This window comes from Staurois parvus, unplaced genomic scaffold (genome assembly GCF_062004578.1).
Source record: "Staurois parvus isolate SC_StPar_1 unplaced genomic scaffold, SC_StPar_1.0 ptg000104l, whole genome shotgun sequence".
NCBI classification, from domain to species: domain Eukaryota; kingdom Metazoa; phylum Chordata; class Amphibia; order Anura; family Ranidae; genus Staurois; species Staurois parvus.
Window position 1 is genome coordinate 11334447 of NW_028317900.1, and position 24776 is coordinate 11359222.

The 24776-nt window shown below is 39.1% G+C and overlaps 1 protein-coding gene across 2 annotated transcripts in view; it reads left to right on the forward strand.

Annotated features, from left to right (window-relative positions):
- Positions 1-2604: 2604 nt before the first annotated feature.
- Positions 2605-24776, forward strand: part of CCDC177 (coiled-coil domain containing 177) — a 29137-nt gene continuing 6965 nt past the window's right edge. The window contains exon 1 of one of the 2 annotated variants that reach the window (XM_089671327.1): positions 2605-2783. The gene's annotated coding sequence lies outside the window, so the exon portion shown is untranslated. Of the gene's footprint in view, positions 2784-2818; positions 2945-24776 lie in introns of those variants that run through there. The other variant, XM_089671328.1, reaches the window with a different exon arrangement.

Sequence of the window (24776 nt, forward strand, 5' to 3'; positions counted from 1 at the left end):
CTTGTTTTTTTTTTTGTTTTAATTTTTTTAAAAAACACCAAGTAAAAAAACGCTAGTTTTAGTAGCATTTTAGTAGCGTTTAGAAGCGTTTTTTCTGGAAAAACGCTCCAAAACACTCTACAAAAGCAATTTTTTTCTGCTCCTAGACGCTGAAGGTCAAAAAATGCTAATAGCCTAAAGAAGAGTGCACGGACACATAGGATAACACTATTTAGCTTCTAGGAGCAGAAAAAATGCTAATAACAGCTTCTAGGAGCTTAAAAAATGCTAGTGTGCATGGGGCCTAAGTAACCAAATTTCCCTAAAAATCTGGAGCTTTTCAATTTTCACTTACAGCTTTCAGAGTTTGTAAAAGACCCTCCATACCGTATATTTTCTGAAAGCACATGAACAGTAGAATAAAAAGAAGGTGCTAATTTTTCATAAGGCCAGGTGATATTTGCACTAATGTTTATCAAAACAATATTTTTTCACTCAAAAAAGCACTAAAATCCTTATTTGCACACATAAACACAGCATAACTTACAAGACTCCTGCTAAATTCTTACTAAGGCCTCGTTCAATGGGGTGTACTAAAGTGTACGCTCATGGAGGACCGTGTTTACCTGCACAGGGATGCGCAGGTGTTCCTAGCATTACTAGCAGCCTATGCAGTGTATGACAAAAGTGAGGCTTCCCACCTGTTAGCTAGGTGTCTCATCACACAGTGGAAGCAAAAGAATGTTACATCACTTCCCCTTATAACGTGAAGCATGTCATCACTTTCACACTTACAAATCATGTAGTGTTTCCATTTTTATGTCTAACCCCTGTACGTATTTAAAGTGTATTTTTCAAGCTGCATAGAGATTAGCTATAAAAGTAAACCTATATTGATAAAAATGTATTGGACTACAATTGCTAAACGTTCTTTTTGAAAATGCTTATTGCCTGGCTGTCATTCTAACTTTCTAACTTCAGCATTTTTTGAATGATTTGGAACAAGTATGGACCAATGGGAGTGAAGGGTCAGTGAGTGGCACTGGATTAGCAGTCCCTACAGGAGGAAATGTCAGTGAAGGACCTGGATAGGGGGACTCAGATGACTATAAATGGCTTTGGAAGGTAAGGAAAACTTTACAGGATGAGTTAGAAGGGGTGGGAGGGAGGTATAGGCAAAAAATTATTTTTGGGTGGAGTTGGGCTTTAAAGATGCAATGTTTAGGATTGCCATAGATCTCCAGGTTTTATACTATTCCAAAACTGGTTCTGAAAGCCACATCTTTATACAAAAAATTACAAAGAGTATTTGTATTTCAAAAATACAATTTTGTTCTTGACACTCTTTAGCGGTCAAGGCCGTAGTGTTCAGCTGGCCATAGAGGGTTAGGTATTTTTTTCCTGCCAGGTGGATGGAGGAATCCCCTCACCAGGACATTGTATTCTGACAGGATACAAATGGAGAAACAGAAAAAGGGCGCACTGACCTAGTGCATTATCGTTTAAAATAATTTATTGAAGAAACAAAATAGGTATCATACTCACAATGGACATAATAACACAGGCCTCAGGGCTCTGAGGAAGAGGTTGTGTCCTCGAAACGCGTTAGCCAGTTGGTCATCCAGGGTTCCATCGTATGGACTCAGATGTTGTTTGGATCATACATCTTGTTCATTTTGACATTCCTGTGTTATTATGTCCATTGTGAGTATGATAGCTATTTTTTTTCTTCAATAAATTATTTTAAACGATAATGCACTAGGTCGGTGTGCCCTTTTTCTGTTTCTCCATTTGTATCCAGTGTATTTGGACCACCCCGGTCTGTTGAGGGCAGCAAGCAGTGCATATTCCAGAAAATTCCAGAACATTCCTATTGGGTCTACTGAGTCCTTTCCTAGCTCAGGAGTAAAGTGTTTGTTGTGTTGGAATTGTATTCTGACAGCAGGACTGATTGAGAAAAGTTTTCCATTATGTCCCTTTGACAGAAACCCATCAAGCAATTGACTTCTGATGAGGAGGGACCGACAAATGTGATTACAATTCGGCCAATCCCTACTGAAGCAGTCGAATTACGATCAGTGTATGGCCAACTTTATTGGTGTACTCGACCCAGAGATGCCGGGCACAAGTCTCACCTAAAATAAATATCCTTTTGAAATGTCCATAGCAATGAAATACCACTCTTGTCCCCTGATTGAGGACGAGATTCCTTTTGAAATGTCCATACTGCATTCCTTTCTAGGTTTTGTTTTATTAGGTCCTGGTTCACCTGGCTTGTTATATCATTTTTACTGACACAATTGCTCAGGTGAGCACGTTCCTCCTTTCCTTTTTTCCGGTAATGTTATGCTTGTTAAGCTTAATTTTGAAATTTAAGAAAATTGATAAAAATCTATTGAATGAAATATCCATACCGCAATGCAATTTACAACATTAAGTTAACTTACTACATTTCCAAGGTCCATGTTCCCTCTCTGATTATTATTCACCATCCTGACTGTGATTCCTGGCTGTGCTATTTTTCCTTCTCCCTCCCTTTTATAAAGGCTGTTCCATGAATTCCTCCCCCCCCCCCCACTGATCTATAGTGGTGTGTGTTTGTGTATTTTTTCCCTGCAAGCCTCCACTCCTGCAGATCTTCCCACCAGCTGTTCTCTACTACCGCCACCTCCCTCATCTGTCCATCTGGCTGTTCTTCCCAGCTGCCTCTCCCTGTTCTCTGCTCGCTGTCCATTGCTGTGGTCCTGAAACATCTCTTGGCTACTAACACGCCCGACAGTTGATCTTGGATAGGGGGGATAAAGGTAACTGCTAATGTCGCATTGTGTGATTCACCATCCTTGCATCATATTATCACATCCTGCCCTTTGTGTAGATGATGCTGTGTCGTCTAGCCACCGACCAAGTATACACATTCCGTCAAGTACATTGTGATTAAAAGACGTGGAATCTTGCAAGCAATAATGTAAGCTGAGTAATGCCATGACTTTTGTATGCATGTCTTTTTTTTTGTAGCCATCTATTCTTTTGCCTCTGGTGTTGGGTTACTTCAGGCAGCAGTCATGGGCTCCCTGTGCCCTCCTCCTTGTTTCCAAGTGGAATGATCCCTTACTTTCACTAAGCCAGGCAGGATTAATGAAGCATCTGGCAGAGGTGCTAAAATGGGTCTGAGATTGAGGACACAGTATGAACCGTAAACTAAAAATGTATTTTAGAAATCAGCTGATAACCAACGGTTGGTTTTATTACCTGCTGCTCATTAATTGAAAGCCAATATAATTTCTTGTTTTCATGGTTTTTTTTATTCTTCAACCAGTAATCATAATAATCATTCCTATCTTTGTGTTTTTTAATGAGACTATTTTTATTTATATGTATTATGATAGATTATTATATTTTTAACACAGCCCCTAATATAGTTTATTGTCTAATTAGAGTCCTATTAATCAATAGTCAAAGCTCAACACCATTCTGAGAAAGTCAATCAAATAATCACATTTATAAACGGAATTAATTTCTTATGTTGCTCAGTGTGAAATGTTTAGTTATTTTTATTGATGTGGAGAAAGTGGAAACATGGGGATTTCATCTGTCAAGGTGTCAATGCTAAGAGCCCATAACCACAAAGCCAATGCATAAAACAACTTGAATCTAGAAGTTTGCATCTAGTGTATGGATGCTGAGACATAAAACAGTGCCTAACTGGACACTTTGATACATTAGGTGCCATGTTGTCAACTGTAGACAGCTGTGGGCTTACCCCTACAGCAAGACCTGAACGTTTAGATTAGATCTGAACATTTCCCAATAAATTCTACAGGCATAAAACATGATATAATGAAAATTCTTTGGAAAGTTAATTATATCGCTACCCTGCTTGCATAATCAAATTTAACAGAAGGGTAAAGTTATGCTTTAAAGAGAACCTGCGATCCATTTTAAACATTTAAAAGTAAAGGTTTGCCTACAATCAAACTTAGCAAGACACCTGTTAATATCTGTTTTGGTAACAGAAGAATTCCTCTGCGTGTCTCTCTGAAGCTAGTTTCACTGGGGTTTATTTACTAAAACTGGAGAGTGCAAAATCTGGTGCAACTCTCCACAGAAACCAATCAGCTTCCCGGTTTTATTGCCAAAGCTTAATTAAACAAGCTGAAGTTAGAAACTGCTTGGCTACCATGCACAACTGCACCAGATTCTGAGTGCTCCAGTTTCAGTAAATATACCCCATTGTGTTGCTTGAGGGCTGAATTCTTCCCATTCGAGAACAAGGCCCTCACCAACCACCAATTTCTTGTCTATTGGAGTGCTCTTTTGACCACTAGTTTGCTCACATTGGATTTGGAGATAGCATCTGACACTACGTAATGCTGAAATCAGAAAAGTCATGCCCATGGTAACAAAGTAAAAAAAAATGTTTTTGTAGGATTTTCTGGCGACCAGCAGCCATCTTCTGGTTAATGAAAGAACCTTTATTTTTAAATTGTGAAAACAGCTGACTGATTCACTTTAAGGTTCAGTGATTTGTTGTTCTTATACAAGACAGACCAGAGTCTAAGAGATTACTTGGACACATGAACACATTTACTATTCTACATAATCATTATCATCATCTAACAATTTGAACTGAACTTTGTCACCTTGTATAACCTTAATTGTTTTATTACTGGTCTTCCACATATTAAGGAAAATAATAAAACTAGGAAATAATAAAAGCCTCACTGCATCCCCAATCCAACTGTAATTGTTTGTTCAGGTTACAATTTAGGAGAAAACATCTGGTGGCATCACTTTCACTTTTCTTTCCTATGAGTTTACCATACGCACTAAAAATACTGAACATTTTCAGGTAAATTGTGAATTTAATATATTGAAATATTAAAAAAGTAAGGATCTATGTTCATGTCCATAAATAAAAAAAGGTAACTGCTGTATGCTCTTTTATCATAATTTATTTAAACTACAAAAAGGTTAGAAATACCTAAAAATGCTGAACCTTTATAGACCCATAAAAATACTATTGTTGTAAAAAATGCTAAATTTTTTACAACAGTTTAGGAGATGATGACTAGATCTTACTGTCATAGAAGATTGACGGCAGGAAACAATCTGCCCCATTTTGTTTAATGGATGTATATTTAAAAAAAATGGGGCAGACTCGATGGACCATCTGGTCTTTCTTCTTCCATCCATTTTCTATGACAGTAAGATCCTGTCCTCATGAATATTGAAAATCTCCAATAGGGAACATCATTCACAAATGTAGACTATAAATGCAACCTATATATAGTTATTCAAAAAGACATTCACAATAGGCCAGTGTAAGTCAAAGCCAGTCTTTCCACTAGAGTCATATATATAATGCAGATTGAAGTGTAGACCGTCACAATGGGCCTATGTTCATTTCTTAGTGTCTCTAGGTCTTATGGCCTTTCATAATCAGTCCCCATCAAGCAGGAAAGCCCCTTTATTTGGTTTTCCACCCTGTATAAATAGTTCCTATAGATCATTATTCATCCATACTGGTATCAGGTAATATACATCAAATGGGCCCTTTTATTTGGACCTTGAATGTGTTGCAGAAATCATGGCTTGTGAGCATATATAGTGTATTCAGTAACTATTCTATAGTGCATAAACATCAGTCTCTGGCTCATATGTGAGAATAGCAAATCTATGGGAGTGCAAAACCAAGGTCAAGTGTTTCTATCAACAAATTCTAATTGATCTCAAAGGCATCCTAAATTGTCGAACTGATGCCTTAGATATAAGCCCAAAGCCTGTCAACACAGGCCCTTAGTGTAAACTAGTAACAATATTCTTTATGGGTCCTTATAGGGTCAGCGTTTTTAAGTGTTTTTAACCTTTTTGGACTAAAAAGAAACTGAAAAAAGAGCATATAGTGGTTACTGTTTTATGTATATAGCAAAGTAATAACAGGATAGCTTCATAAGGGATTCTTAATTTTTTTAGATTTTGAAAAGAAGAGTTGAGGCTTCTTTACATGGATGGCATCTTCCAAAGTATAGCTGAAAGACCATGTCCTTTAACTAACCTTCAACTATTTATTCTTTTAGCTGCTATTTATTTATACTTTAGTCAAAATTGAGTCTTGAGATGCACAAGGAAGAACATACCCTACTTGTTCGTGATTTTAGTTTTTCACGCAAGCATTGATATAGTGCACCAGTCCACACTAACCCTTTTAGTTTAGAAACTGGTGATCTAAGAACACCTTCTTGTGATACAGAATAGGCAGTCATTTAACTATAATCAAATGAGTTGACACAGCTGCTATGGGGCCTAGGGAGTGGGATGGATTCACTATATTAAGCTCTTAGACTAGGGCTCTCCATAGTCTAGGAGAAACAACAGGGAAAAACCAGTAAGGCTGTTTAGGCAAATAAACATAGGGCATCTGTGTGCTTGTGAGGATAACCCAAACCCAGTACTGTGTTTTTTTGGGTTGCAGAGGTTGATGTTTACACTGACGCTGACCCCTGTGGAGTCTTTGCTATTTGTGAATTCCCATAGTATGGTACGGTAGTAGTTATATCTCCTTTAACCACATGCCGCCCAGCCACCACATATAAACGGTGGCAGGGTGGCGCTCGTAGGCAAAAGCACGTTTTAAAACGGCTGCCTTCAAAACAGGTGTCAGCAGCGGGTCTCCGCTGCCGGGTCACGGCCGGTTTTTACCGGCCATTTTCCCGCGGTGAGCGGTAATCACTGACACAGAGCAGGGCTGCATTGTTAACACACAGCCTGCTCTGTGACAGTTCGCCGACAAGCTGCAGAGGGAGAGAAGAGTTTCTCTCCCTCGATCAGCTCCCCCCTCCCTCCCCCCCCGTCCAGTACACACCCCCACCCCCTAGTAAAACACTCCCCTTACACAGCAAATTCGAAAAATGTTAACCCCTTCCTCCCCAGTGACATTAGTACAGTTTCAGTGGTTTTTTTTCACTGGTCACTGTATTGGTGTCACTGGGGATGTCAGTGACCCCAAGTCAGTTCCCCTCCATGTCAAAATGTCCGCCGCAGTCCCGCCATAAGTCGCTGGTCGCCGCCATATGTCGCTGATTGCCGCTATATGTCGCTGATCGGTGCCATTATTAGTATAAATAAAAATTAAAAATCCCAGTATCTTTCCCGCCATTTGTAAACGCTATAACTTTCACGTAAACCAATTAATTTACACGTATTGGGTTTTTTTTTTAGCAAAGACATGTCGCAGAATGCATTTTGGCAGAATTGAATGCATTTATGACTAAATTTGATTTTTGCATTTTTTTTTTACTGGATATGCTTTATAGCAAAAAGTCCAAAATATTGTTTTTTTTTCCTCAAAATTGTCAGCCTTTTTTTTTATAGCACAAAAAGTAAAAAGCGCATAGGCGATCATATACCACCAAAAGAAAGCTCAATTTGTGGGGAGAAAAAGGATGTAAATTTCATTGATGTACCGTATTGCATGACCGCGCAATTGTCCGTTAAACTAGCGCAGCGCTGTATAGCAGAAAAATGGCGTCAATTGCAGTATTTATACCATAGTTTGTAGACGCTATAACTTCCACACAAAGCAATCAATATACACTTATTTGGATTTTTTTTTACCAAAAACATGGAGCAGAATACATTTTGGCCAAAATTTATAACCAACTTTGAGTTTACTATATATTTTTTATAGCAGAAAGTAAAAAATATTGTTTTTCTTCAAAATTTTGGGCCTTTTTTTGCTTATAGCATGAAAAATAAAAAGCGCACAGGTGATCAAATTACACCGAAAGAAATCTCTATTTGTGTGAAAAAAAGTACATAAATTTTGTTTGGGTGCAGCATTGAATGACCGCGCAATTATCAGTTGAATTAGTGCAGCGCCGAGTAGCAAAAAGAGGCCTGGTCATTAAGGGGGGTAAATCCTCAGGAGCTCAAGTGGTTAGAGCTTTTGGAGCAGCCTGTCCAACACTGGGAAACAAACTCTGTATGCCTGATAGTCTTTCCAAAGGTTGTGAACAAATCCCAAAGTGTCTCCTAGGATAAACTGATCAGACAGCTGAGGTTTGTAAAAAGTCAAAGTTTAAATGAATATGTATTAGGGATATAGAGTAATTGTGTGCAGGAGCAATGAGAATTACACAATAATATAAAATATCATTATGATTAGTCAAAGATATTATTATTATTATTGCTACTACAACACTCTTTTCTGAATTTTAATTGACTAGTTGACCACCTCTTTCAGAACTTCTTTGCTGTGGTAATGGGTTGGGTGGAGGGCTCAGAATTAATACCAACGCCCTGAGATACTCCTAAAAAGATCGGCTAATGCCAAAAAAGACTAGTTAGCTACTAAGGACAGATTGGTAGGGTTATCAACCTCCCTCAGCATTTTTTACTGACAAAACATGGAAAATTTACTGACAGTGCACACTTTTTATTGACAACCTGAAAAATTACATTAAAAAAATTGCATTAAAAACTAAGACAATCAATATTTAAACAGTATATACATAATGTGGAAACACTGATGATGCCCATGACAAATAATTTAACTGGTTTACACTTACAAAAGTCAACACAGCACGACAAATTATCACCCCTTGATGTTTATAGACAGTTGTGAAAATCACTGATTTTTACAAACTGTCCATAAATTTACTGACGGTTGACAACCCTGCAGATTAGTTAGATGGAAAAATAAGGCTAAAAGTTAATTCCCTGCAATTTATTTTAACTGACACTTGCGCAGTCATGAAACACTGTATCCACATGAAATTTATATAATTTTTGTTCACACAAATAGAACTTTCTTTTGGTGGTATTTGATTGCCACTGGGGCTTTTATTTTTTGCGCACAAATGAAAAAAGAATGACAATTTTGAAATAAAATTCAATATTTTTTTACTTTCTGCTAAAAAACATATTCAATAAAAATTTTTAAAAATCTAATTTCTTCATAAATTTATGCCAAAATGTATTCTGCTATATATTTTTGGTACAAAAATCCCAATAAGTGTATAATAATTGGTTTGCGCAAAAGTTATATCATCTACAAACTATGGGTTATATAGTGTATTTTTTATTTATTTATTAATTTTTTAATAGTAGTATGGCGGTGATCAGCGACTTATAACAGGACTGTAATAGTATGGCGGTCAATTCTACACTAATTGACACTTTGTGGGAACCAGTGACACTAATACAGTGATCAGTGCTAATAATATACACTGATGCTGTGCTAATGACACTGGTTGGGGAGGGGTTAGTATCTAGGGGTTTGTATCTAGGGGTGATCAAAGGGTAAGGTGTATGCCTAAGAGTGCTTTGTGTGTGTGTACTTTTACTAGGGGATGAGCCAGTTTTTATTCCCTGTTTTGCAGAGAAACAAAAATCGTCACATCCCCGCTGACAGGGCATTGCTCTGTATTATTTACATACACAGAGCTTTGTCCTGTCAGCCTCTTCGCCGATCACCGGGTCCTGGCCATCACTCATTGGCTAGGACCCGCTGATCACCTTATGCTGTCTAATCACAGCAGAGTGGGGGCGGCGCACGCGTTCCCCCTACCAGGAAGAGCTGGATAACGTACTAAATACGTGGTCCAGCATAAGAGAGCCGCCTTGCTGACTGCACATGTAATTGATGCAGTCGGCAAGCAGTTAACCTCCCTGGCGGTATTCCCGAGTGTAGCTCGGGGTAAAGTTTCAGTACCACAAGCGGTAACACCGAGCTACACTCGGGCTTACCATGTGCGCTGCTCCGTGATCCCTCGATCACTTACCTTGTCCTGCGCTCCCACGATGTCCCTCCTGCAGTGTCCCCGGCAATGTAATCCGGCGGATGCCGGCATCTGTCATCTGGGTTCCATCCCCTGCGAGTGTCGGGACATACGGGGGACCGAACGGCGGTAAATTTGAAAATGACAAAAAGTGACATTCACTAAAATCACATAGTAAAACATTACTGTATCAAACCATTTTGCATACATTTTGTCCCTAGTTTTTTGTCCTGTGCCCTGCCTGCAATTTTACTGTTCTGAGAAACTGAGAAACGTCCATGGCGTCCAAAAAGCGTCCCTTTAGGTCAAAAGCAGTTTTAGATCAGCTAGAGAACAGCGATAGTAAATTAGAACCACTTGCAGAATTGAGTGATAATGATTTGTGGGGAAATTCGTCATCAGACACTGAAAACGATTTTGCGACTTTGCTCAGTGATGTGCGAACTTGGCGCTATATTTCAAATTTCAGTGTTTTTAGTTTTATTATTGAATTAAATTTATTATTAATATATTATTATTTTTTATGATTATTTATTAAATTATAATTTATGATTTCGTGTTTCAAGTTTTATCCTAACCGGGATGTTTACTAGACTCTTGTTTGGACAGATTTCAGTGAGTTATTCCTAAAAATTACAGGCCTACAATAAAAAAAATACATATTTCCATGCAAAAAAATGTACCACTTTGAGCACGGAAATATGGACATAATCAGACCGCTAGGGAGGTTAATGTAGACATAATTTATGGTAAAGCAGAAATTTCACCCTTAGCTTTCTTGGTTCTTTCTCCCTTCCCCTTCTTAAAGAATTGGGTGTTGTTCCCTTTTTTTACAATAAAAGTTTACTATGTTTTTTGTGCTGAATCATAGCACTTCTTGTTTTCTAGTCTAGGCCAGAGTGACATTAGGCCCCACTGCCTCATGGGACCCTACATGACTTGCTGTGGGAGCAAGAGCGCAACTAGATTACATGCGTTTTCTATACATGCAAAACGAGCTGCAAAGTGCGCGCAAGTTTCAATGCCAGACACCAACAGTTGTGCGCAAATGCCTGTAAGTGCACAGATGTGTCACAGCTCACAGATCCTAGAGACCTGGCAAAGACCTGATACACACCTGCACATGTGCAAGGTAACTAAAGATGGCAGTACCGAAAAGAAGTAGGGGGATAACAATTTCCACTGGGTGAAGTTCCACATTGGGATCAATGACAGTTCAACACCAAGCTGCTGAAAGCCAATCAGAAATGTACAATTCCTTAAGGACATGCATTCCTAAACACACGCACTGCAGGGTCCTTGATGTCTCTCATATATCTGATGCTAAATAAAAATGTTAGTACTAAGGGTCAATTTTTAATGGACAACGTTCATTTTGTAGCTGATGACTTTTAATTCTTGGAAACCTGACTGAAGCTCCTCTATAAGGTGTTTTCTGAATTCTGGTTGCAGTTAAATATAGAAATGCAGATCAGGGCATATTGAGTAAACTTTCAGACGCAGAACAGTTGCAGTGCTTCTTACTGTAGATAGTTTCAGTAGTTCAATGATTGATCAGATTGCTTTAACCATAGCAACCAGTCAGATGATTCTTTTCATTCATCAACCTAAATGGGAAATAATGTAGCTACTTTACCTTCAAAAACATGCCATTCATTTTATAAGAAATGTAATTTTTCCTTCAGTTTGGTAATTAAAGTGGTATTAAACCCAAAAACAAACATTTATTATTTTGCTACTTCCCAATTCTTAGACGTGATGGCTGCATTCGTTTTCCTTTTTTTAGCTTTTTTTTAAAAAAAATTTTCACCTGGTGATCCAGCTAGTAAGGTCCTTTTCACATGGGGCGGACCAGTCATTGGATCCGCTTGCTCAGTGGGGATCTCTCCTCTGACCCCCGCTGAGCAAGTGGATGACAAGTCCATGTCTGCTGCAGAGCAGACACAGACACAGCCCACAGTCCTGTATGGGCATTCGGATGGAAACAGACTTCCTGTCCATTTCCATCCGACTGCCATCCCATCCGATCCAATGGATGGAAGGGGAATGGATCCCCAGCCGTCTCTTTTTGGTGGATTGGATCAGATTTGATGTCAGAGGGTGTAAACAAACACATGCCCGTTTACACCCACTGCTCCTTAGAGGAGAACAGAGATTCTGTTTTTCAGGCAGACCCAATCGGAATCTCTGTGTGAAAAGGGCCTTAGTCTGTTGATCCTCCATTTAAAGTGTAGGCACCCTAATACAAAAGGTGTGTTACTAAAAACAGAGGGGACGGAGGAGAATGCTTAAAAAAAGAAAACTAATGCAGCCACCACATCTAATGATTGGTAAACTGCAATATATTACATTTTTTGTATTTGGTTTAATACTACTTTAAACATACATGTACTATATAAATACTGGAGCAGACATAGTCTCCTTAATGTTTCCTGCTGTGATGAAAAAAACTTCAAAACTGAAAAGTTCATATAAGGAAATTAATCTTGATGTGAAGTTGGAAATCTGGATGCTTTCATTTTTAAAGACAACTCCACCCAGATATGATATTTTGTTTTTAGTATATGCTGAAGTTAAACCATTTGGTAGTTTGTTGTATCCAGTGTTGCCAACCTCCGCAGCATTTTTTACTGACACAACATGGAAAATGGACTGATGGAGACCATTTTTTACTGGCAACCTGAAAAATGACAGAACTACAATTTAAAACTAAAACAATTGATACTTAAACATTATAAACACAGTATGGAAACTCTGACAATACCCATAACACGTAATTTTCCTGGTTCACACTTATAAAGTCAACACAGCATGACAAATTTCATCCCCTAATATTTACAAACAGTTGAAAAAAGCACTGATTTTTACAAACTGTCTGTAAATTTACTGACGGTTGGCAACCTTGGTTGTATCGCTCAGAGACTCTAATAGTGACCTCCCTGCACTTGTGTCCCTGGGTTTGATTGTAAGAGGGGTTGATGGAACACTTATGGTGCTGAAAGCTCATTTTCCTCTTCTTGTTGGTACAGTCCTCTCTTCCCTTTTTTCTGAGGATATATTAACAAGGGAAGGATATAGGTTTGGGGAATATGTTGAACATGTAAGTGTTGACATGGACATTTTCCCCTTTTTGGGGCCTCTTTTATGGGGGTTGACATACCATCTATACAGACTTGGTCTGAAGGAAGGGCTGTGGGGAGGTGGTGTGGAAGTAGTAATCACACAGAGTCCGTCTGCAATAAACGTGAAACTTGCATTGAGTAGAATGCCAAAGTTACAAACACCCTAGTTGGAGAGCGCTGCTTAGGGGAACACTCACAGTTCAGTGTAGTTCATGAAGTGGTTGGAAAGAGATGCCAACCATGTCTGTCTTAGAGGTAGGAAAGCGTGACCTGGTCAGTCCGGTCCCAAATGGGGAGGTTTCTGTACAGGATAGTGAGTCTGTAGCCTGTCCCTTCTCATCTGGTATCTCTCCCTACCACTAAGCACTTTCCCTAGCAAGTGGGTTATCTCTCCCTATCCTAGCCACTCGCAGTAAAGTGTGCAAAATCCCCGCGGCAGGGACTTATATAGACACTGATCACCTAAGATGGCCATCAAGGGTCACATGGCTACAGCGTAGCCACCCAGAATGCTGCTCCATTGATCCAGGAAATCATTGAGAAACTGTGTTTTCTTTGAATCCCTCTCCAGGCTGTGGTACCACTCAGGTTTGAGCTCCATCCTCTGTAGAGAAACCAGACTGCACATGCCTACAGGATGGTTAAAATGATCTAAGATGCTCTCTTCCTGGGCAACAGGACTACTGAAACCAGTCCTTGGCTGTGGCGCAGTGTTGCGCTCATGGACCTGGCCTAGAACCACAATATCGACAAGGCCTTGTAGATAAACATGTAGCATACTATGTGGCTCCTGTCCTTGTTTGAAGGCAGTGGAGTGGAGCGCAAGTTCAGCACTATCCTTCCTGAAATGCATTTGAGTGCAGAGGCAGAACATTACTTTGCAGTCCAGCATGGGTATGTGTTTGAATACAATGTTCATGCATTTTTGTGCAACAACTATACCAACAGTCATCAGTAGTGATATATCTCTCAACCAGTAGATGGCAGTTTTTATAAGTTTGTAGCTGCATCTATGATAAACTCCATGTCTTCTTCCTGAATAAAGTTCCTGTTTCCTGTTTGCAGAGAAGCAGCAGGTATGCACACATGTGGACTGTGCACTGTCTGTTCTGTAGGGCTATATACAGAATCTCTATCAGGTTATGGGCCCAGGTACCCAGTCATAGCTGACTGCAGCAAAAAAGTGCAAGATATAGCAACAGAAAGAAGATTGCAAAAGAATAAAAGAAAATGGCCAATAACACAGCTGCAACAAAGCTTTCATTTTTAAACCTGACAAACCAGAACTATCAGTCTTATAAATTCAAGATGAAAATGCTGCAAATATGAGAAGATATGTGGAAATGTATAAAAGAAGTCAGGCCAGAACACCTTTCAGATGATTGGATAGAGAAAGACCAGAAGGCTCAGAGCACAATCTCTCTTAGCATAGAAGATGATCAAATCATGCATATTTGTAAGTGTAAAACTGCTAAAGAAATGTGGGAAGAATTACAAAAGGTGCATGAAAGAGCTCATCTTAGCAATAAACTGTTTTTGATTAGAAAGCTATACCAAACCAAGCTGATGAAAGGCCAGTATAGGCAGGATTACATAACGCATACCTTGGAAATGCTTGAATGCCTGAGAGGTATAGGAGAAGAAACAAAAGATTTTCATGTCGCAGCACTATTACTTAGTGGCATTATGAAACACTTGTCCCAGCACTTGATGCACATCCAGATGATGAACAGAGATGGAAATATATTAAGGGCAAGCTTTTGGATGAATATAAGCATAAAACAGAAAGCATTAATAGTGACGGTGCTTCTGTCACAGAGTCTGCTTTAAAGACGTAGAATAGGAATAAAAACAGTAACATGCAGCGAGAAACTTTGTGTGCAAGAAACAAGGTCATTTAAAAGCAGATTGCAGAATCTCCAAAGCTAGAATGCAAAAACAAACTACACTACAAAAGGCCAAAAGTGTGAAGAAAGAAACTGATTTTTCTTCAGATAATAAATATGTTTTTCAATCCAAAAGTTGTGTCTTATCTTTGCAGGCATGGTGTGTTGATTCAGGAGCTAAGAGTCACATTGAGAAACAACACAAATTATTCACCTTGACCAAAGTAAAACAGAAAACAATCACCACAGCTAATGGGCCAATTATGGAATCAGAAGGAATAGGAGACATTTTTCTTTGTCCTATGTTCCAGAGTGTCACCAGGAAGATACCTGTGAAAAATGTCCTGTATGTCCCTGCTCTTGAAATTTATATTTTGTCAGTGAAAAATCTCACAAAACAAGACAATGTAGTGACCTTTCAAGGTGACAGTTGTGCCATCACAAAATAGGATATCTTACTTGCAAAGGCTAAAATTACAGATGAATTGTATCAGCTGAATTGCAGTGAGGTGGTTATTACTTCCAAGGAGGAAAGACATTCAAACAATACATGACACAGATGACTTCAGCACAGAAGTCCTGACATAATAAAGAAATTCATTTAGAATGACTATGCAAGTGGATAAAAATTATTCCATCTGATCAAACAATGAGGAAAAGGAAAAATGACAAGAAAAGCTTTTACAAAGCAGAGTAACAGCAGAGCTAAGAAACCTCTGGATCTAATACATTCAGATCTTTGCAGTCCAAAGGAAAAATTGACTCCAGGAAAGAAGAGGCATTTTCTCACTTTTATGGATGATTACTCCAGGTATACTACACTATATCTGTTACACAACAAAAGTGAAGTACCAGAGAATCTAGAACAGTAGGAGTGTAATTGTCGATGGAACTTCAGTGTGTTTAAAATTTCTTGAACTAACATAAACGTTTCAAATTGAGGGAAATTCCACATCAGTGTCACATGAAAATAGGCAACAAAGTGACACAGAAATATAAATTAACACAGGCAATCCAAATATTGTAAAAGAAGAAAATAGGCCACAAGATGCTCCAGCTAGGAAATCCACCAGAAGCAATGAAGGCATCCCAGCCAAAAGCCTATCCTTTGTTGCTTGTGTAGTTTTAAAACCAGAGCCCGATTTATAGAATGAGATGCAAAGACTTACAACGCATGAGAAACAAAATTTAATAAGAGCATTTGACAAAACCGCTTACAAGAAACAGACTTATAAAACTAAGATTCGAGCTGGAACTAATATAAGGAGTAGTTGTTGGGTGGGGGTATTGGAATACAATGTACATGTACTTTTGTGCAACAACTACACCAACAGTCATTGGTAGTGATATATTCTTCAACCAGTAGATGGCAGTGTTTACCTACCTCAAGTCCGGACACTTTTACCCCCTTCCAGTGCAGGCCAATTTTCAGCTTTCAGCACTATAACACTTTGAGCAAAAGTCATGCAACACTGTACCCATAAGACATTTTGCATAATTTTTTGAGACAGATCTTTTTTTTGGTGGTATTTGATCACCACTTGGTTTTTAATTTCTTGCTATAAAAGAAAAAAAATAACAAAAATCTACAAAAAATTTTTGCTTTGTTTTTATTATAATATTTTGCAAATAAAAAATGTTTCTTCATAAATTTAGGCCACAATGTATTCCTGCTACATTTTCTTGCTAAAAATAACCCAAAACAGTGTATATTGTTTAGTCTGTGTGAAAGGTATAGAGTCTACAAACTATGGGATATATATTTGAAAACTGATCAGTTGAGACCCTAAAAGGCTAGACATTGGTATGAAGTATGGTAGTGATCAGGACCCTGGTATGGGGTTGATCAAGGCGCTGATATGGCATATGGGGTGATCAGGATGCTGGTATGAGGTATGGTGATTATCAGCACACTGTTATGGAGTATGGCAGTGATCTGGATGCTGGTATGGGGTATGGCGGTGATCAAAGCGTTGGTGTGGTGTATGACGGTGATCAGGGTGCTTGTATGGGGCATGGTGGCGATCAGGACACTGGTATGGCATATGGGGTGATCAGGATGCTGGTATGGGGTATGGCAGTGATCAGTATGCTGGTATAGGGTTTGGCGGTGATCAGGGCATTGGCATGGTATATGATGGTGATCAGGGTGCTGGTATGGTGTATGGTGGTGATCAGGGTGCTGGTATGGCAAATGGCAGTGATCAGGGTGCTGGTATGACAAATGGCAGTGATCGGGGTGCTGGTATGACAAATGGCAGTGATCAGGATGTTGGTATGGCAAATGGCAGTGATCAGGGTGCTGGTATGGCAAATGGCAGTGATCAGGGTGCTGGTATGGCAAATGGCAGTGATCAGGGTGCTGGTATGGCAAATGGCAGTGATCAGGGTGCTGGTATGGCAAATGGCAGTGACCAGGGTGCTGATATGGCATATGGCAGTGATCAGGGTGCTGCTATGACATATGGAGGTGCTTAGGACACTGGTATGGGGTATGGTGTTGATCAGAACGCTGGTGTGGCCATGATCAGGACATTGGTATGGTGTATGGCAGTGTTATTGTGAGGGGCTGGCTACATTATTTATTAGGAATACAATGGGCAGTGATCAGAGACATAGGGGCAGTGATCAGAAACACTGGGGAGGTTGGCACAGCATTCTGTGAGTGTACATGCAGCCTCCCAGTGAAAGCAGAGTGAACCAAACTTTACTTTCACTTTCAATGCTGTGTCCAATCAGTGCTGTGATTGGACACAGCAATCACATGGTAAAGCACTATGTGATCGTCTGGACACAGCAGTAATGTGATCCGCTGACATAATGACTGGGTGACATAATGCATCCATGATAAACTATGTCTTCTTCCTGATTAAACTTCCTGTTTGCAAATACAAAATCTTTAACAATATGGTGGACAAAACAGAATTCCTTCCCCTTTGTAAGCCCCTAGTCAAGTAATGCCACGTAATCCTTTATTTTATATTCAGGAGTCTGCAACTGGAGGTGCTAAAAAACACAAAGGTCAGTTTGTGGGTGGGGCCAGTAGCCGGAGTACCCAGTAAAAGGGAGAGCACTCACATTGATACCAATTGGGGGTATCAGTTCTTGTATTTGAAATGTAGTATTGCAGAGAGTTATGGAAGTATTTTTAGAGACAATGGTGGTAACACTTGTAATACCACTGGTGATAACACTTATAATAACACTGGTGATAACATTTGTAATAACACTGGTGATAACACTTATAATAACACTGGTGATAACACTTGTAATACTGGTGATAACACTTATAATAACACTGGTGATAACATTTGTAATAACACTGGTGATAAAACTTCTATTATTATTGGTGATAACACTTGTAATACTGGTGATAACACTTGTATTATTATTGGTGATAACACTTATAATAACACTGGTGATAACACTTGTAATAACACTGGTGATAACACTTGTAATAACACTGGTGATAACACTTCTATTATTATTGGTGATAACACTTGTAATAACACTGGTGATAACATTTGAAGTAATACTGGTGATAACACTTGTATTATTAATGGTGATAACACTTGTAGTAATACTGGTGATAACACTTGTAATAACACTGGTGATGACACTGGTGATAACACTTGTAATAACACAGGTGATAACACTTGTAGTAATACTGGTGATAACACTTGTAATAACACTGGTGATGACACTGGTGATAACACTTGTAATAACACTGGTGATAACACTTGTATTAATACTGGTGATAACACTTGTAATAACACTGGTGATGACACTGGTGATAACACTTGTAATAACACAGGTGATAACACTTGTAGTAATACTGGTGATAACACTTGTAATAACACTGGTGATGACACTGGTGATAACACTTGTAATAACACAGGTGATAACACTTGTAATAACACTGGTGATAACACTTGTATTAATACTGGTGATAACGTAATAACACTGGTGATAACACTTGTAATAACACTGGTGATAACACTTGTATTAATACTGGTGATAACACTTGTAATAATACTGGTAATAACACTGGTGATAACACTTGTAATAACACTGGTGATAACACTTGTATTAATACTTGTGATAACACTTGTAATAATACTGGTAATAACACTGGTGATAACACTGGTAATAACACTGGTGATAACACTTGTAATAACACTGGTGATAACACTTGTAATAACACTGGTGATAACACTTGTAATAACACTGGTGATAACACTTGTAATAACACTGGTGATAACACTTGTAATAACACTGGTGATAACACTTGTAATAACACTGGTGATAATTGATAACACTTGTATTAATACTGGTGATAACGTAATAACACTGGTGATAACACTTGTAATAACACTGGTGATAACACTTGTAATAACACTGGTGATAACACTTGTAATAACACTGGTGATAACACTTGTATTAATACTGGTAATAACACTGGTGATAACACTTGTAATAACACTGGTGATAACACTTGTAATAACACTGGTGATAACACTTGTATTAATACTGGTAATAACACTGGTGATAACACTTGTAATAACACTGGTGATAACACTTGTATTAATACTGGTGATAACACTTGTAATAACACTGGTGATAACACTTGTAATAACACTGGTGATAACACTTGTAATAACACTGGTGATAATACTTGTATTAATACTGGTGATAACACTTGTAGTAATATCAGTGATAACCTTAACAGCAAGAGGCCGCATATATGTGTACCAAATTTTAAAAAATGCCGTGTATGCTCCCGCCAACAGTTACCAGTGGGTAACGCAAGCTCCCGATCGCAAGTAGCTAACTTTTTGGCCAATCACAGTGCTCACATGGGCAGGAAAGGATTAACACTGCCCAAACTCAAGATGGCTGTCAAAATTTTCCTATTGTTGCAATGTCTAAAAGGAAGGGAAACCTGGACAGGAGGGGAGGAAGGGTTGGCTGGAACCTATCCCCTGTATTTTCCTCTTGCAGCAGCTGAATACCAGTAGGAGAGGAAGAGAAAACAGCTTTCAGCTGCTGCAGGAAGAAAATACGGGATCAGTTCCAGTAAATACCGCCACGTCACAATTGCTGGATTGCTAAGCAGCCAGGGGTGTACAAATGCCAAAGCAGGAATGATACCTTCTGTCACATTCAGTGGGTGCTACTGTCTGCCAAGCGCGCCTCATTCAAGTAAATGGGGCCTCTCTGCTAGCGCCCTGCAACTGCATGCTTCTGAGGGGTCCAAGGTGGTGAGAAGGCAACACAATGCCTCCTCACTGTCTGCTTTAACCCCTTGGTAGCTGTACTGCACAAGATTGCAGGGCACTTGCAGAGCAGCTTCATTCACTTGAATGGGTCTCGCTTGACGGTTACTACACCCGCCAAATGTGACAAGGCGTATAGTCCCTGCTGCAGCCAGGATATGTGTACACCCTTGGCCACTGCAGCTAAAGGGGGTGCATTTGGGGGGGTTGGGAAAACAATGCTCAACTTTGGAGTATTTTCACCTCCCAGAACGCAAATGTATAGAGCCCTTACTGCGCTGCCCCCTATAATAGTAATTCAGAGTTCACAGGGTTTTAGATGTGATTATGCCCAGTTCAATCTGATCTGAAGAAGCTGATAGTAAATTTGTTTAACCATAAACGACGCCCACCATTTTGGACTGTGCACGCTCCCCGGAGCGCGTGACACCGCAACCCGGTGCCCACTGTGTCCCACTGATCGCTGTACGGGACCTCTGTGTGAGGTCCCGATCACATGAATAGGTGTAAGCGAGATGTCACTTCTGACATCATTGCTTACTACTAGTGAAATCTGTGAATGATCACAGAGATCACATGGTACAAGGCTATTCACAACAGCCTTGTACCATGTGACAAGCTGTGACCAATCACAGCTCACACTTTATTTCTCAATGGCTGTAAGAATGCAGCCAGAGAGGAGAAATGATTGATTTTACAGCCTTTATGGGTGTAAAAGCAATCAGCGTAAAAAAAAAAATCTTCATCATCCCCACAAGTAGTACAGTGTCACTCTGGTGACACTACACTGATAGGGTGACAGTATGTTAAAAAAAACAAAAACATAAATAATATTATAAAAATAAAATAAAAAAGTAAATAAAAATGTTTAAAAATTATAACTTTTGGTTATAAACTAATTTGGATTATTTTTTTTACTAAAAAGATAACTGAATAAATTTTGGTCAAGATTTATGAAGAAAGATTATTTATTTGCAAAATGTTATAAGAAAAACACTTTTTTTTCAACATTTTTGGACTTTTTCATTTATATAGCAAAAAAAAAAAATCCCAGTGGTGAATAAATACCACCAAAATAAAGTTTTATCTGTCTCAAAAAAATGCTAAAAAATTCATATGGGTACAGTGCTGCATGACCACGCAATTGTCATTCAAAGTGTGATAGCGCTGAAAGCTGAAAATTGGCCTGGACAGGAAGGGGGTAAAAGTGTCCGGACATAAAGTGGTTAAAAAAGACTTTCCTGCTACAAGGTAATATCATAATGTGTTAGTATGCATCGCAGAAGGCTTTCATCTTCACCTGGTCTGCCTTCTGGGTTCGCTGGCTACAGCTGCTTGAATGGCCAAGCCGCCATTGATGTCCCTCCTGTGCATGTGCATGGGAGTCTCAGCCAAGGAACACAGCTCTGAAGGAATGGCGCGGGGATGCCGTTCTTTCAGAGCCCATTTGCTGGATTGTCACTGGCTGCTGCCCCATAGAATATCTCCTAAACAGCGAATGTTTAGGAGATATTAACTTTACCCAGGGGCGGACTGACCATTTGGAAACTCGGGCACTTCCCGAGGGCCCGGGGTCAGTAGGGGGCCCCATGAGATGCCCCTGGTACCTTTTTCATAGGCTTTTTTGAGTTTGAGCAAGGACACAGGGGCCCCATGATCCCCTATTTCCCGGGGGCCCCATCAGTTGTCAGTTCACCCCTGAATTTACCTACAGGTAAGCTTTATTATAAGCTATAAGTAAAAATGAAAAAAGTGACTTTATTACCACTTTAATGCAGGAGAGTCCACTTTCAGTATATCACACAGCTAATCCCTCTGTCTTGTAGCTGTTGCTGCCACCGCTCCAGATTGTACAAGCGGGGATATGAAGTGGAGTGCAATTGGTATCACTCCGCCTTATGCCACAGCTGGACCTATACAAGCATACATATAAGGTATCCTATACATTTGCTCCCTCCGCGGCTGGCTCAGCTGGATCTGATGGGAAGTAATCCCACACAATATTAGGACTGCACTGTGCTTCATGCTGTCGGGATGTCGGGTCGCCAAGCCGAGGGTGCGGTCTACCAGTCACCTGGTTGCCATCACGGGTTGCTGACCCCCGATCTAATCCAATAAAATAAATAGCAGAGTAAGCTTATTGTTACTGTCCTTAAAGTGTTACTAAACCCCCAACAGTAATATCAGTCTGTATATGCAGTAAAGCATGCTTGTTATACTCACTATGGAACTTAAGGGGTTAATGCTCTGCATTGTGTAGAAAATGCTGTTTGATCCTGACATCTCTGATCCTCCCCTTCTTCCAGTGCCCCCCCTCTTATCTCCTGATAAGACATATCCTGTGGATATGTCTGCACATGTCTATATGTCTATACTCTGCACAAGCTCAGTTTGGTGTGTATTGCTAGAGGGGTTTTTTTTCTTGGGAGAGTGCATGTGATCAGCACAGGGCCAATCAGCACTGTCCAGACAGAGGTCAGGGGTTCTGCATCCTTCTAGATCAGAGTGGGTCCATCTTCAACCAACCATCCTCTGCACTGTTTTCCATCTCTTTTGTCTGTAACCTCCCTAGCGGTATGATTATATCAGTATTTCTGTGCTCAAAGTGGTAAATTTTTTTGCATGGAAATATGTATTTTTTTTATTGTAGGCCTGTAATTTTTAGGAATAACTCACTGATATCTGTCCGAACAAGAGTCTAGTAAACATCACAGGTATGATAAAATTTGAAACACAAAATCATAAATTATAATTTAATAAATAATCATAAAAAATAATAATATAATAATAATAATAAATTTAATTAAATAATATAATCAAACCAAAAACACTGAAATATGAAATAAAGCGCCAAGTTCGCACATCACTGAGCAAAGTTGCAAAATCGTTTTCAGTGTCTGATGACGAATTTCCCCACAAATCATTATCACTCAATTCTGCAAGTGGTTCTGATTTACTATCGCTGTTCTCTAGCTGGTCTAAAACCGCTTTTGACCTAAAGGGACGCTTTTTGGACGCCATGGACGTTTCTCAGTTTCCAGGCAGAAAGAACAGTAAAAATGCAGGCAGGGCCCAGGACAAAGTACTCGGGACAAAATGTATGTGAAATGGTTTGATACAGTAATGTTTTACTATGTGATTTTAGTATATTTAGTGAATCTCACTTTTTCACATTTTTAAATTTCCCACCGTTCCGTCCCCGTACGTCCTGATGTCGCAGGGAACAAAACCCAGAAGACAGATGCCGACATCAGCCGGAGGACATTACAGGGGGCACTGCAGGAGGGACATCGCGGGAGCGCAGGACAAGGTAAGTGAAGAAGAGATCCCGGAGCAACGCTGCAGGGTATTCCTGAGTGTAGCTCGGGGTTACCATTTGTGGGGCTGAAACTTTACCCCGAGCTACACTCGGGAATACCGCCAGGGAGGTTAACTTTGTTTTAACTTTGAGATTCATACTTGATTATTATTTTTTCATGTAAACCCTTGTTGGGGAATTCCTGGCGCTCCTTGTGCTTTTTTCTATCACGTTCTATTGAGATTACCAAACAACTATGGACCAATTGCTTTATTTTAGGGGGCTGATAATTCACCATATCCCGGTAGATTGCGATATAAGTCGGTGCATGGACTACAACTATATAAGCTGTATGTATTGACTTATTACAATGCATGATAATGTTTTTGATATATGTATTCATAGACTGACCACCAACATACCCCTGAAGAAGATTAATTCAAAATTGAAACGCGTTGGGTTCCACGTGTAACAATTTGTCAAGTTTGACTACTGTATTTGATATAAATTTGGTTCCAAGTGTAGTGTTAGGTGGTTATAATATAATAAGTATTACTGGCATATATTTGGCCACCCATATTATCAGCCTTGTTGTTTTATTAATGTCTTCTATGAACTTTGTAATAAAAATATATTATTTTTATATTTTGTTCTTGCTTTTTTGGTGCCTGAAAAACAAATCACATTGTTCAATTTTTTTTATTTACTAATGAAATTAAACAAAAACTAATGCAAAAAAAATTGCAGACAGTGAAAACTGTAGAGTCCTCTTACATTGGTTCCATTGGTTCTCAACCTATGGCAATCTCTTGGCTAGTAAATGTTGGTATCCCAATACCGAACATAATAGTTTTGTAAGCATATTACTGAAACTTCAGTAGGTAGATGTCAAATTGCTGTTGATGCAGCTTGTGGCCAATGTTCTGTATCACAAAGAAAAACATACAGTCTGGCCAAAGACAGTATTGCAAATGAGTCAACACCTCTGACGCTCAATATAAGGTAGTAGGACTTTACGTGGACTTAAAGAAAAAAGTTTTTTGCATTATCAAAATAAAAATTGTTGCATTTTTCTCTGCTTGATTCCTTTGTCCTTCCTGTCTTTCTCAGTATCTGCTGAACTACAGCTAATAAAACAATCCAAACATTTGATGTCTTTCCATATACAACTATGCAAAGAATAGTTTGATAGATGCTTGTCTATGCTGCATCTTTTTCACAAAAATAAAAAGTTGCATATGAACCATAAATAGCAGATATCACAGGGATCCGAGGTCTGCTTTGCAATCCATTGTATATGTGCAATAAACAGATAAAATGAAATACAAAGCTTTACATTGATTTTCATACACCAATACATTTCTAGTTTTGGAGCAGCATGATTGTTATATACAGCTTGTTTCTTATGTTTTAAATAATTTATGTGAATGATAGTT